Genomic DNA, 13,097 nt, shown 5'->3' on the forward strand with positions numbered 1-13,097 from the left:
GAAAAGAGAGGAAAGAGAGAAAGGCAGGTTCGAATTAGAGAAACGTTATCCTTAGATTCGACCAGACCTGTTATTATATTATTAACTTATTGGAAAAGACTTGAGTGCCCTTCTTTATGTAAGAGGCACTCGTACTAACATAACCGTACACATCAACATTCTCAACAAGTACAAAGACTGAAATACCCCTTCACTAACACCACTAACACTCTCCCTCAAGCTGGTGAGTATATATCATATAATCCCAGCTTGTTACATATGTAGTCCACTCTCCCCCGACTCAAACCTTTTGTAAACAAGTCTGCCCACTAGTTTCCCGTACTAACATATGTAGTTTCTATCACCCCATTCAGCACCTTCTGTCTCACAAAATGACAGTAAACTTCAATGTGCTTGGTTCTTTCATGAAACATTGGATTGGAAGAGATATGAACCACTGCCTGATTGTCACAATAGAGCTTTATTGGAGTACTGATGTCATATCCTATCTCTTGTACAAGATTCCTCAGCCACACTAATTCATAAGCAGTATGTGCCATGGCCCTATATTCTGCTTCTACACTGCTTCTTGCCACAACTGTTTGCTTCTTACTTTTCCATGTTACCAGGTTATCCCCCAGAAAGGTGTAATAGCCTATGGTAGATCGTCTATCAGACATAGAACCTGCCCAATCAGCATCGGTGTATCCTTCTACTACCAGTTTTCCACCACTCCTGTACAACAAACCACGACCAGGAGCTCCTTTTAGATACCTCACAATCCTTAGCATTGCATTCTAATGTGGGACCAAAGGTTTCTGCATGAATTGACTCACCACACTAACCACAAATGAAATATCTAGCCGAGTAATGGTTAGATAGTTTAGTTTGCCTACAAGTTGTCGGTATCTGCCAGGGTCTTCAAATACTTCACCTATATCACTGCTCAGCCTCATATTTGTTTCCATAGGTGTCTTAGCCAGTTTAGTACCCAACAACCCTGTTTCTTCTAGTAAATCAAGCACATATTTCCTTTGACACAAATTAATGCCATGCTTAGATCTTGCTACCTCTATGCCCAAAAAATATTTCAACTTGCCAAGGTCCTTTGTCTGAAAGTGTTCCTATAGGAATGCCTTCAATCTGTCAATGCCCATTTTATCATTCCCAGTCACAACGATATCATCCACATACACCACCAATATTATTTTGCCTGCTGAAGTGTCAAAACTGAAGACAGAGTGATCAACTTGGCACTGTTTCATACCAAACTTCTTGACCACCTCACTGAACCTACCAAACCATGCTTGAGGGGACTATTTAAGTCCATAAATAGCCTTCTTAAGTCTGCATACCTTACCATCCTCCCCTTGAGCAACAAATCCGGGTGGTTGCTCCATGTAGACCTCCTCAAGCAAATCACCATGCAAAAAGGCATTTTTGATATCTAGCTGATGGAGAGGCCAATCATACATAGCTGCAAGGGAGATGACAACACGAACTGACCCTATCTTAGCAACCGGGGAGAATGTCTCTGTGTAGTCAATGCCATAGGTTTGGGAGTACCCTTTGGCAACCAGCCGCGCCTTCAGGTGCTCAACACGACCTTCTGACAAGTACTTAACACTATACACCCACTTACAACCGATAGCCTACTTCCCAAGAGGAAGAGCGGTGAGATCCCAAGTGTGATTATGATGCAAAGCAGAGAGCTCTTCTTCCATAGCACGACACCACTCTGGAGAGGTAAGGGCTTCCTGAACATCCTTAGGAACAACCACGGAGGATAACAAAGATATGAACTGGTGATGGGAGGCAGAGAGGTTGGTAAGTGAAAAAAAAATGGAAATAGGGTGAAGGGTGCAAGTACGTTTACCTTTCCAGAAGGCAATAGGAAGATCTAGGTCGGAGGCTGGTGTTGGAGTTGGAGCTGGATCTGTCGATGGTGATGAAGTTGGAGGAGCTGCAGCCGGTACATGCGGGCAATGTGTATACACGTGATGGATGGGTGGATGGTCAATCGACGGTGGTACCAGAGGCAAGGACATAGGCATGACTGGAACCAGAGGAGGTGGATAAGCCACATGAAGAGGAAGAGGAGGTGGTGATGTGGAGGAAGTAGCAGCACCGAACCCCACGAAGAATGGAGTAGACTCGAAGAATGTAACATCAGCACATACCAAGGAGCGACGAGAACTGGGATGATAACACTTGTACCCTTTTTGAGTTCGGGAATAGCCAAGGAAGATACACTTCAGGGAACGTGCATCTAACTTGTCAGTCCCGGGACCCAGATTATGAACGAAGTAGAAACACCCAAATACCGGAGGAGAAAGCGAAAATGGAGACATGTTGGGGAATAAGACACTAAAAGGAGAACGACCATCAATGATAGACGCGGGCATCTGATTAATTAAGAAACAAGAGGTGAGCATTGCATTACTCCAAAAGGTTTTGGGAACATTCATGTGGGGCATGAGGGAGCGTGCCGTTTCTACAAAATGGCGGTTCTTTCTCTTAGCAACCCCATTTTGTTGTGGAGTGTAGGTACATGAAGTTTGGTGTATAATGCCATGTTGGTCCAAGTATTCTTGAAAAGATGAAGACAAGTATTCACGACCATTATCAGAACAAAAAATTTTGATGTGAACGCCAAATTGATTGCGGATCTCAGCATAAAATTTCTAGAAGATGGCAAATAATTCACTTCTTTCTTTCATTAAATAGAGCCACGCCATTCTTGAACAGTCATCAACAAAAGTAACAAAATATCAGTATCCATTATATGACATCACTTTATAAGGACCCCAAACATCTGAATGAATTAAAGAAAAAAGACTCGACACACGGTTATCGACCCTAGAATGAAAGGGAACACGATGGTGTTTCCCAAATTGAAATGATTCACAATCTAAAACAGAAAGTTGACTCAATGAAGGGACTAAGGACTGCAACACTTTCAACGAAGGATGACCAAACCTACAATGCCACTAGAGAGGAGAAATGGATGACTGAAGGGCCGTTGACGTTCATCCACCACCATCAAGATAATACAGTCCAGCGGCTTCATGCCCTCCACCAATTTTCATCCCCGTCTTGAGATCTTGAAAAACACACATAGAAGGGTAAAATGTGATGGAGCACTTAAGGGACTTGGTCAGCTTACTAATAGATATAAGATTAAATGGAAGCTTAGGTACATATAAAACAGAGGATAGGGATACAGGGTCTAGGTCAACATTACCAACACCACAGATAGATGATGTGGAGCCATTAGCAAGGGTAACAGATTGTGATGTTGAGCAATGAGTGAGAGATGAAAACACACCTGGAGTTCCCATCATGTGATCGGAGGCTCCAGAGTCAATAATCCAGGGGTTGGGTGTGGATGCCAAACAAGCCATACCTGAGTGTGCAAAGGAAGTTGTGTTCTGCTGCGACTTGGATTGAACAAACCTCTCATACTCATCCCGAGGAACACTCACCATCCCCTTGCCTGGACCATCTAAGGGAGTAGAAGGCATCGGGTTAGCTGATCGGTTCTCCTGTCTAGAGCTGAAACTGGTGTCACTAGTCATGGCATGGTTGGCCCACGTCGAGGGAGGACCATGTAAGTCACAGTAGTAGTTAATGGGATGTCCATCCAAACCACAATGAGTACACTTCCGTGGATCCGAGCCATGTCCTCTACCACGAGCTCCCCCTGAATCTCTGCCTCCAGTACGACCACCACCACGGATATGTGTAGATCCACCACTACCACTCCTACCAGGCTGGGTTCCTTGAGCCCCACTTCTGCCACCTTGACCTCTCGACACTGCAAATGCTGATTTATCGGAGACATTAGAGTCCATAGATCCAATGGAAGCCCTCCGAAGACGAGCAAACACCTCCTCTAAAGATGGAAGAGTAGATCCCCCTAGTATCTGGGGTCGTACTGGTTCATACTCAGACTTCAGCCCCACCAGAAACCGTGTCACATCAAGCTACTCTCGTTGTTGCTGTTGAACTTTGACATCTGAAGTGAGAGGATGATAGACATTTAACTCATTACAGATATTCCTCACACTGGCATAGTATTCCTCAAGGCTCTGCTTTCCCTGTTGCAGATTGAGGTATTCCTGATACAATTGATATACCCTAGTGGTATTATCCTGACATGAATACAGTTTCTTAGCATGATCCCACACCTCTTTGGCTGTGTCAAGAAACATGGAGTTCACACTGATTTTGGGTTCCATACTGTTCCACTACCATGTAATGATCTGTGCATCTTCCTATTCCCAGTCTTCATACTCCTGAGAATTAGCGGGGGTTTCTCCTCTCTTATATGCTTCACTTTCTTCTTTGCCTTCAGAAAAACCTCTACAGACTTGGCCCATGGGACATAATTCTCTCCATTCAGTTTAATGGAAGTCATTGGGACATTCAGGTAGTTAGTAGATATCATGACACTAGGTTTACTATCACTGTTATCTGCCATTGCCGAATTCCCTTATCACTGAATTCTGAGCACTGAATTATGAGCACTACACACTGCACACTACACACAGACACTTCACCGAAATCTGCACACTGATTTCAACAGTAATAAATGCTGAGAACTGCAACACCACAAACCCTATTCACCGAAATCTGCACACTGATTTCAGCAGTATTAAATGCTGAAAACTACAACACCACAACCCCTACTCACCGAAGTCTACACACTGATTTCAGCGATATCAAATGCTGAAAACCACACTTGTAACACCACCAACCCTAATCCACAACTATAGGAAGTTTCACCATTAAGTAGACACTATTGCCCTTCGAATCACACACAAACCAGAATAAACCCTAGCATAAACCCTAGCATACTGCAATATGAAAACCCATCATCTGAACTGTACTACACCTCTCATGTATTCCATAACAGAAAAATATGCATAAAGAAAACTTTACCTCATTGCCTGAAGACCAACCACATGAAGGGCTGAGACACCACTGCACCACGCGTACCAGCCCTAACTAGGGCTTAGAAACCACAGCAACCAATCATCAACGATACAATCAGAGGCATAGGAACCTCTTAGGGAAGAGGGCGATCACTCCCAGTCTCCAACTCACAGCTGAGAAACCCAAGAGAAACCCTAATTCAAATGCGTAGAAGACAGAATTCTAGCAAGTCTGATTTGGTGAACCTCGCTCTGATACCATGTTGAAGTTTGACTTGCCCTAGAATTCTGTTTTGTTCGTTGACTGTAAAGTAAAGTAAACAGTAAAAAGTAGCAGAGGAAAGAAGAAGAGAGAAAAGAGAGGAAAGAGAGAAAGGCTGGTTCGAATTAGAGAAAAGTTATCCCTAGATTCTGCCAGACCTGTTATTATATTATTAACTTATTAGAAAAGACTTGAGTGCCCTTCTTTAAGTAAGAGGCACTCGAACTATCATAACCGTACACATCAACATTCTCAACAAGAACAAAGACTGAAATACCCCTTCACTAACACCACTAACACCTTGCTTCTTATTGAAATACTTTTCCCCTATTTTGGTAGAATACAAACACATAGCTTGTAAATTTGTAACCTGTAAGAACTAGAAAAGAAATATTTTTTAATATGCTACAGACAGCTAAGATGATGAGTTTAGTAATAGTAGTTTTTCCTCCAGTTGTGAAATGATTTCATTCTCTAAACTTCTATGCCCGGTTGAAGTTGATGTTCGACACCCTATTTAAAACAGAAAAATGTTAACTAGCATCTAAAGTAATAAATGGCACTTCAGCTTTGAGGTTGTACACATGGGCATTGGGCATAGACACCTCTCTAACATATTATGTCTCTTTACCACATTCTTGGTCAAAAAATCAGCCAAGGCATTAGTTGATTGTGGAGCTTAGATGAACAGCTATTTTGAGCAATGCCTTGACTTCTCTATATAGAAATCTGAGAGCCCATTGCCATTCTTGTTCTTCTTTCTGCAAAAGGTGAAGTAAATTATGTTAACTGAAAAAAATATACAATATGGTCCCCTGTACAAAGAGTTTTTGTACATTAACCTAACCTTTAAGGACCCCCCAGAAAATCTATATTCACAAAAGGGCGTGATAGATCAGTTCCACTAGAACAAGTATGAGTGGATAACAAAAATTTTATCATGCCCACAGCACAGGTAATAAACCTCCTCCTCTGGGCTGCACTTCTGTTCAAAAACTCTACTATTCCTTTCATTCTAGATTGCCCATAAAACTCCAGGGGCACCTCTGCCCAGCATGCTTTGCATTTTTTTGATCAGTAAGAATAGATTTTATTAAAATCAACTTGAATATTACTTCAAGGTGGGATGCAAAGCCTCAATTGCTGCTGACATACTCAATGCATCTGCGCCCAACATTATTACATGACCACCTGTAAGTCTAACCTATTTGTACAGGTTTGCATATTCTGCTGCTGACTTATCTGATTCAAAACTTGTTATAAGTCTTGCTTCACTTTTCCTTGAGGGTAGATCCAACAATTTGTTTCACTTTTCCCTGAAAATTTTGAAGTTAAAACGGGAAAAAAGAAAGTGTAAAAACATGTTGATTCCAGATCATAGTACTTTAAAAATATCAATCACATTAGAAGTTTAAGTAGTAGCAAATAAGATCCTACAAAGAGGTTAAGTGATAGAAAGAAATGGTTGATCAACTGAACTTTGTTAAGGTAGACAATTCAATCACTGACTCTAACTGTGATCACAGCGTACTTGAACTTGAAGTATGGCTATCAAATGACTGTACCAGAACTAATGTCTGTGAGGAAAAACTTTATAAGAATGGTCCATTTACAATCTTTTATTTGGAACTTTACTTGTTCCATTGTCTTGAGTTTGTATCAATTGAACAATTTGGATTGATTTACAAGGAACAACAGAATGATAGCAGTATTCAGTGAAAAATGTCAAACATTCATGGCTGCTCCATTATAACCTGACCCCCAAGGATGGGGAGAGCTTTCAAGGGAACAAGGAAAGATCTGATTGCCACATTTCAGGCTTAGATGGCGAGAATACAATAACAAGGGTAGATATGTTGGCCTTCTATAAGACTTTAAGGTAGGAGACTTTTCTAGCCTAGAGAGTAGATGGAAGGATCACGAAAACTTAGAAGCTACATTCTACATACGGGGATTCCAACTCTGCTACCAAATTAGATGCATAAACATGTGAACTGCTGGTATATCTGGTAGTAGTACAGATATAGGCTTTGTGGCCCAGTATTCCTAAGTGCACACATACATACATACATGGTAGACTGGATACAGATCTAGGCTTTCTGGCATTTTTCTAGCACAAAGTGGCCACTTGAAGCCCATGTTCTCACTCTTGTTGGCCCAAGATTTTACCATTGAACCAAATAATGGGGTTGTGTGTGTAAAATTATTGGGTGACACGCTTGTATATTATAAAAAAGCTTTGAACTCGTTTGGGACAAGGTCCAGTTCTTATAGCTCCTCTTATAATAGGATGCTGAAAAGGGAACATGGTTTCAGCATCTTAAGTAGTAAGATTTAAGCTAGCTCCATTCTACCCATTGTGGAGGCCCTGGTCTTTCTTAATGAAGACTTTACGAGTAGATAAGTAGAAAGAAATAGGAATTGAGATACCAAATCATGGTTCTGATGCTAACCTGTTTATGAGCAGAAATTTGTTCAACCATCAAAAGGTTGAAAGTTGGGCTGTTGTGATCTTCTTATCTTGTTGTGACATACATAGTGTTGTTAGAGGTCTAATCAAATGTGAGGAACAAAAAGGAATTGAGATGCCAAATCAAGGATGGTGTCAGCGAATCGCAATTCAACCAGGTCCTGAACATTGAACTGGATCAAATCATTGAGGTTATTTTTTGATGGTTGCAGATGATAGTAATAGTAAATACTGTAAAAAAATATGATAGAAAACATAATAGAACTTAGTTGAAGAGAGAAAAATTAGTAGTATTATGGTATTTCTCTCTGACGGTTGAATTAGTACAAAAGAGGGGTTTTTATAATAGATGGAGTCGGTTGAAGGTGAACCGACTTACACTGAACAAGGACAGGCATTAACACACCTTGGGAGCAGAATCGGCTAACATGGGAACTAACTAATCTTGGGAGGTGTAACGACACATATTGGAAAGAAACAAACTTTGGAAGTAGCTTAACTTTACTGTTCCTCGAGAGAGCATATTCAAATGTCTTTTGAAAATGTGTAGCAACATTTAATACTCCTCCTCGATACACATTTCAGCAACTTCAATCATGTCTCGTAACAATTTGAACTTGCCTTTTGGCAGAGCCTTTGTGAATATGTCAGCTATCTATTCTTCAGTTTTGCAATGTCTGAGTTCTATTTCTTTGTTTCCTTCAACTTCTCTGATAAAGTGATACTTGATCCCAATATGTTTGGTTCTGTTGTGAAATATGAGATTCTTTGCCATTGCAATAGCAGATTTGCTATCACAGTAGATTTCAGTAGCACCAACTTGTGGTTCTCCCGTGCCATCAAATATCCTTTTGAGCCATATAGCTTAGCTCGTTGTTATTGCTGCTGCAATATATCCTGCTTCAGTTGATGATTGAACACAGTTGCTTGCTTCTTTGAAGCCCAAGAGATTATCCCTGATCCAAGTGTGAAAGCATAACCAGATGTACTTTTCATGTCATCTACCGAACCTGCCCAGTTACTATCTTTGTAGCCAATGAGCTTAGAGTCATGTGTTACTGTACCAAATTCCATAGCTCTTTGTACCTTGTAAATACCTTAGTATTCTTTTAGCTGCTCCATGGTGGACTTGACTTGGATTCTGCATGAATCATGATAGTAGACTAACCGCATACATGATGTCTGGTCTTGTAGCAGTTAAATAGAGAAGGCTTCCAATCATACTTCGAAATTGTGATCCATTTGCCTTTGGTGAGCCATCTTCCTTTTTGAATGCTTTAGTGTTGTCTAGTGGAGTGGAAACTGTTTTGCACCCCTCCATTTTGAATTTCTTCAAAAGAGTTTCCGTATACTTCTTTTGTGAGATGAATGTCCCTTCTTCTTCTTGAGTTATTTCAATTCAAAGAAAATAGTGCATTAGGCCTAAATCAGTCATCTCAAAAGTCTTCATCATGTCTTCTTTGAACTTCTTGACCATCTTCTCATTATTTCCAATATAAATAAGATCATCAACATATAGAGAAACAATGAGAGTGTCATTTGTACCTTGAGTTTTGATGTAGAGTGTTGGCTCACTATAGCTCCTCCTCAATCCTTGCTCCAAGAAGTAATTGTCGATTCTGTTGTACCAAGCTCGTGGAGCTTGTTTTAAGCCATATAGTGCCTTCTTTAATCTGAGAACTTTGTCTTCTTGTCATTGCACCATGAACCCTTGAGGTTGCTCCATATAGATTTCCTCCTTAAGATAGCCATTGAGGAATGCAAATTTTACATCAAGTTGAAAAGTTTTCCATTTCTTCTGTGCAACTAGTGCTATCAATGCCTTGATTGTGTCAAGGCGAGCAACTGGAGCAAATGTCTCATTGTAGTTGATACCATATTGTTGTGAGTATCCTTTGGAAACTAGCCTTGCTTTAAGCTTCTGGATCGAGCCATCTGAGTTAAGCTTTGTCTTGTAGACCCACTTAATTCCAATAGTGTATTTGTCTTGTGGACGATCCACAAGCTCCCAAGTTTCATTTTTTTTCAATCATTTTTATCTCTTCATCCATAGTTTTTCTCCATTTTTCTTCCTTAAAAGCTTCTTTAAATCTTTCTAGTTCTATGATCATCAAATTGCATGCTTCATATATTTCTGTTAAGGATTTAGTTCGCCTTGGTGGTGAATCCAGAGTAGACTGTGAAGCTTATTCCGGTTCCGATTGTGTTGGCAAACTGATTTGATCATGATCTTCTTCAATTCTTTGACTTGGTAATAGAGGCAAGTTGATAGCCTTTCTTTCAACTTCTTTTGTCTCCCAATTGTATGCAGCATCCTCGTCAAAGCTTATGTCTCAACTGATTATGAGTTTTTCTTTACTTAAGCTATAGACTCGATAGCCTATTGATTGAGTGCTATAGCCTAAGAAAATTACTTTCTCAGTCTTCTCATCCAATTTGCCTCTTTTCTCCTGTGGGACATGGGTGTAGAATATGCATCCAAAAACTCTGAGATGCTTTGCTAATGGTTTTTGCCCACTCCAAGCTTCAATTGGTGTCTTATCTTGCACATCTTTAGAAGGACATCTGTTGAACAGATAGACAACAGTGCTTACTGCCTCTGCCCAGAAAATTTTGGGAAGACCCTTTTCCATGAGCATGGCTCTTGCAATCTCCATAACTGTTCTGTTTTTTCTTTCTGATACTCCATTCTGTTTTGGAGAGTACCCGACTGTAAGTTGATGCTACATGCCTTCATCTTCACAGAACTTGTTGAATTCATTAGAAGTGTATTCTTTGCCTCTGTCACTTCTTATGGTCTTGATGTTGTGACCACTTTGCTTCTCAACACGGGCTTTGAATTTTTTAAAAATATTAAAAACCTGTGATTTTTCTCGCAAAAAATAAACTCATGTCATTCTAGTATAATTATCAATGAAGATGATGAACAACCTATTTTGATTATTTGATGGAGTATACATTGGACCACAAACATCTGTATGAATTAACTCCAATGGCTCTTACGCTCTCCAAGCTTTGCCGGATAGGAAGGGTTGTCGATGTTGTTTTCCAAGCATACACCCTTCATAGACATTGTTGAACTCCTTGATAGCTGGTAGGTCACGCATCATGTTCTTCTGCTGAAGAATCCTTAATCCATGGAAATTAAAGTGTCCGAATCTTCTATGCCATAGCCACGACTTGTCCTCTTGTGCTTGCATTGTTATGTAACTTGCATCTCTCAATTGAATGGAAAAGCATCTGTTTTCTATCATTTTTCTTTTTGAAATTTGAAGGGACTTGTCTTGCTTATCATAGATTGTGCAAGAGTTTCCCCCAAAATGTAAAGAGTAACCTATTTCTATCATTTGGCCCACATTGAATAGATTTTGATCAATATTGGGGACCAAAAGTACATCATTTATGTATTTCTTGCCTTGTTTTGTGTCAAATACAATGGTGCCTTTGCCGGTTGCTTCCAAGAAGTCGTCGTTACCAATTTTGACTTTTGTCTTGATTTTATCAAGACTATGAAAGATGCTTTCATTTTTAGTCATATTGTTACTGCACCCACTGTCAAGATACCAAGTATCATTTTTTTCTTCTATTGCAGAATGACAAGCATAAAAAAGATTATTTTCCTCATTTTTCTTTTCTAAAAAATTAGCTTAATGGGTTTTCTTGATTCTACAAACTTTTTCAACATGGCCAAATTTTTTACAGTTTTGGCACTGTGGTTTTCCTTTGAACCAGCAATCTTTCTCCAAGTGGTTTTTCTTCTTGCAAATACCACATGAAGAATACTTGTCATTATTTTCTTTTGGTTTTCCTTGTGACTTTCTTCCATCAACACTTGTTTTATGAGACCGCAAATTAACTTTAGACTGAAAGGTAGCTTCAACTGAATTTTCATTCTGCTTGTCACGCCTATTTTCATATGTCTCGAGAGAGCCCATCAATTCAGTGGGTGATAGTTTTTCTAGATCATTTGTTTCTTCTATCACCGAAAATATTGGATCATATCTCTCTCTACAAGAGATTAGAAGTTTTTCGACTATTTTCTTGTCAGAAATAGTCTCCCAATAGGCTCTCATTTGATTTACTATTTCTTTTATTCTAGAATAGTAATCTTTTGCAGTCTCAATATCCTTCATCTTAAGATTTTCAAAATCCCTTCTAAACTTCAACAATTTAACAGTGCGTACCATGACAGATCCTTGAAACTCCTCTTGCAGTGTATCCCATGCTTCTTTTGTAGTTGATGCGCCCATGATTCGAGGAAATATCTCCTCAGCCATTGCTTGTTGCAAACAGAATAGTGCTTGACAATCCTTTTGCTGATTCTCTTCATAGATCTTCTTTTGATTTGCTGAAAGAGTGGAAGTATCTTCAGCAATGCAAAATCCTTCCTCAACAATTCTCCATAAACTTTGTGACCGAAAATAGGTCTTCATTTTAATGGACCAAAAGTCATAGATTTCTCCATTGAAGATTGGTAGATAAAGGGTGGAACGATTGGCTTCTGCACACATTATGTTTAGAAGAAATCACGCCCAAGAGATTGATCGAACGGGCTCTGATACCACTGATGGTTGCGGATGATAGTAATAGTAAATACTGTAAAAAAATATGATAGAAAACAGAATAGAACTTAGTTGAACGAGAGGAAAATTAGTAGTATTCTGGTATTTCTCTCTGATGGTTGAATCAGTACAGAAGATGGGTTTTTATAGTAGATGGAGTCGGTTGAATGTGAACCGACTTACACTAACAAGGACATGCATTAACACACCTTGGGAGCAGAATCGGCAAACATGGGAACTAACTAATCTTGGGAGGTGTAACGATACATATTGGAAAGAAACAAACTTTGGAAGTATCTTAACTTTACTATTAAAAAAAAGAGCAGATTCAAATGTCTTCTGAAAATGTGTAGCAACATTTAATACTTTTGCTAAAATAACCGCCCCTTTTGTCAACAGTTTTGGAAGGAGCCTCTGAGGAAATGGATATAAGAACTTTTTCTCTGTTTCCCTTTTTATTGTTTTTCAGGCCTGCAAGTTCCTAGATGAGAAGTGAGCTCCAAAGTTCATGGTGATTGTTGCACAGAAAAGTGACCACACCCCATGGGAACTGTGGTGCCATAAAATGCTTTGAAACTTACTAGTTCATCTGGATTCAAAATGATATGTCATAAAGTGGCATACTATTTGTCCATGGGATGAATGCAGAAAATTGCTATCTTCAAGTATGGCGTGTTCTAATATGCCTGCGTGCAAAAAGCAGCGAATTTCCATTTTATAAAGATCCAATTATCCATCTCTTCAGCCCTCCCTGTGGTCGAATAGCTAGGTTTCGTGATAGCGTGAGCAGTTCCATGTTCTGCTGCTAGATTGGGGCACAGGGTTATTTTGTTAGAGTGTGTGGTTGTGTGTGAGTGGGTCTAAAATCATGGATCATGTGGAACAAT

The 13,097-nt window shown here is 39.7% G+C and overlaps 1 pseudogene; it reads right to left on the reverse strand.

Annotated features, from left to right (window-relative positions):
- Positions 1–9,834: 9,834 nt before the first annotated feature.
- Positions 9,835–12,159, reverse strand: LOC148844354 (uncharacterized; annotated as a pseudogene).
- Positions 12,160–13,097: the final 938 nt, after the last annotated feature.

Source organism: Nelumbo lutea, chromosome 8, assembly GCF_056320005.1.
Source record: "Nelumbo lutea isolate HS-2025 chromosome 8, American lotus-T2T, whole genome shotgun sequence".
Lineage (NCBI taxonomy): Eukaryota > Viridiplantae > Streptophyta > Magnoliopsida > Proteales > Nelumbonaceae > Nelumbo > Nelumbo lutea.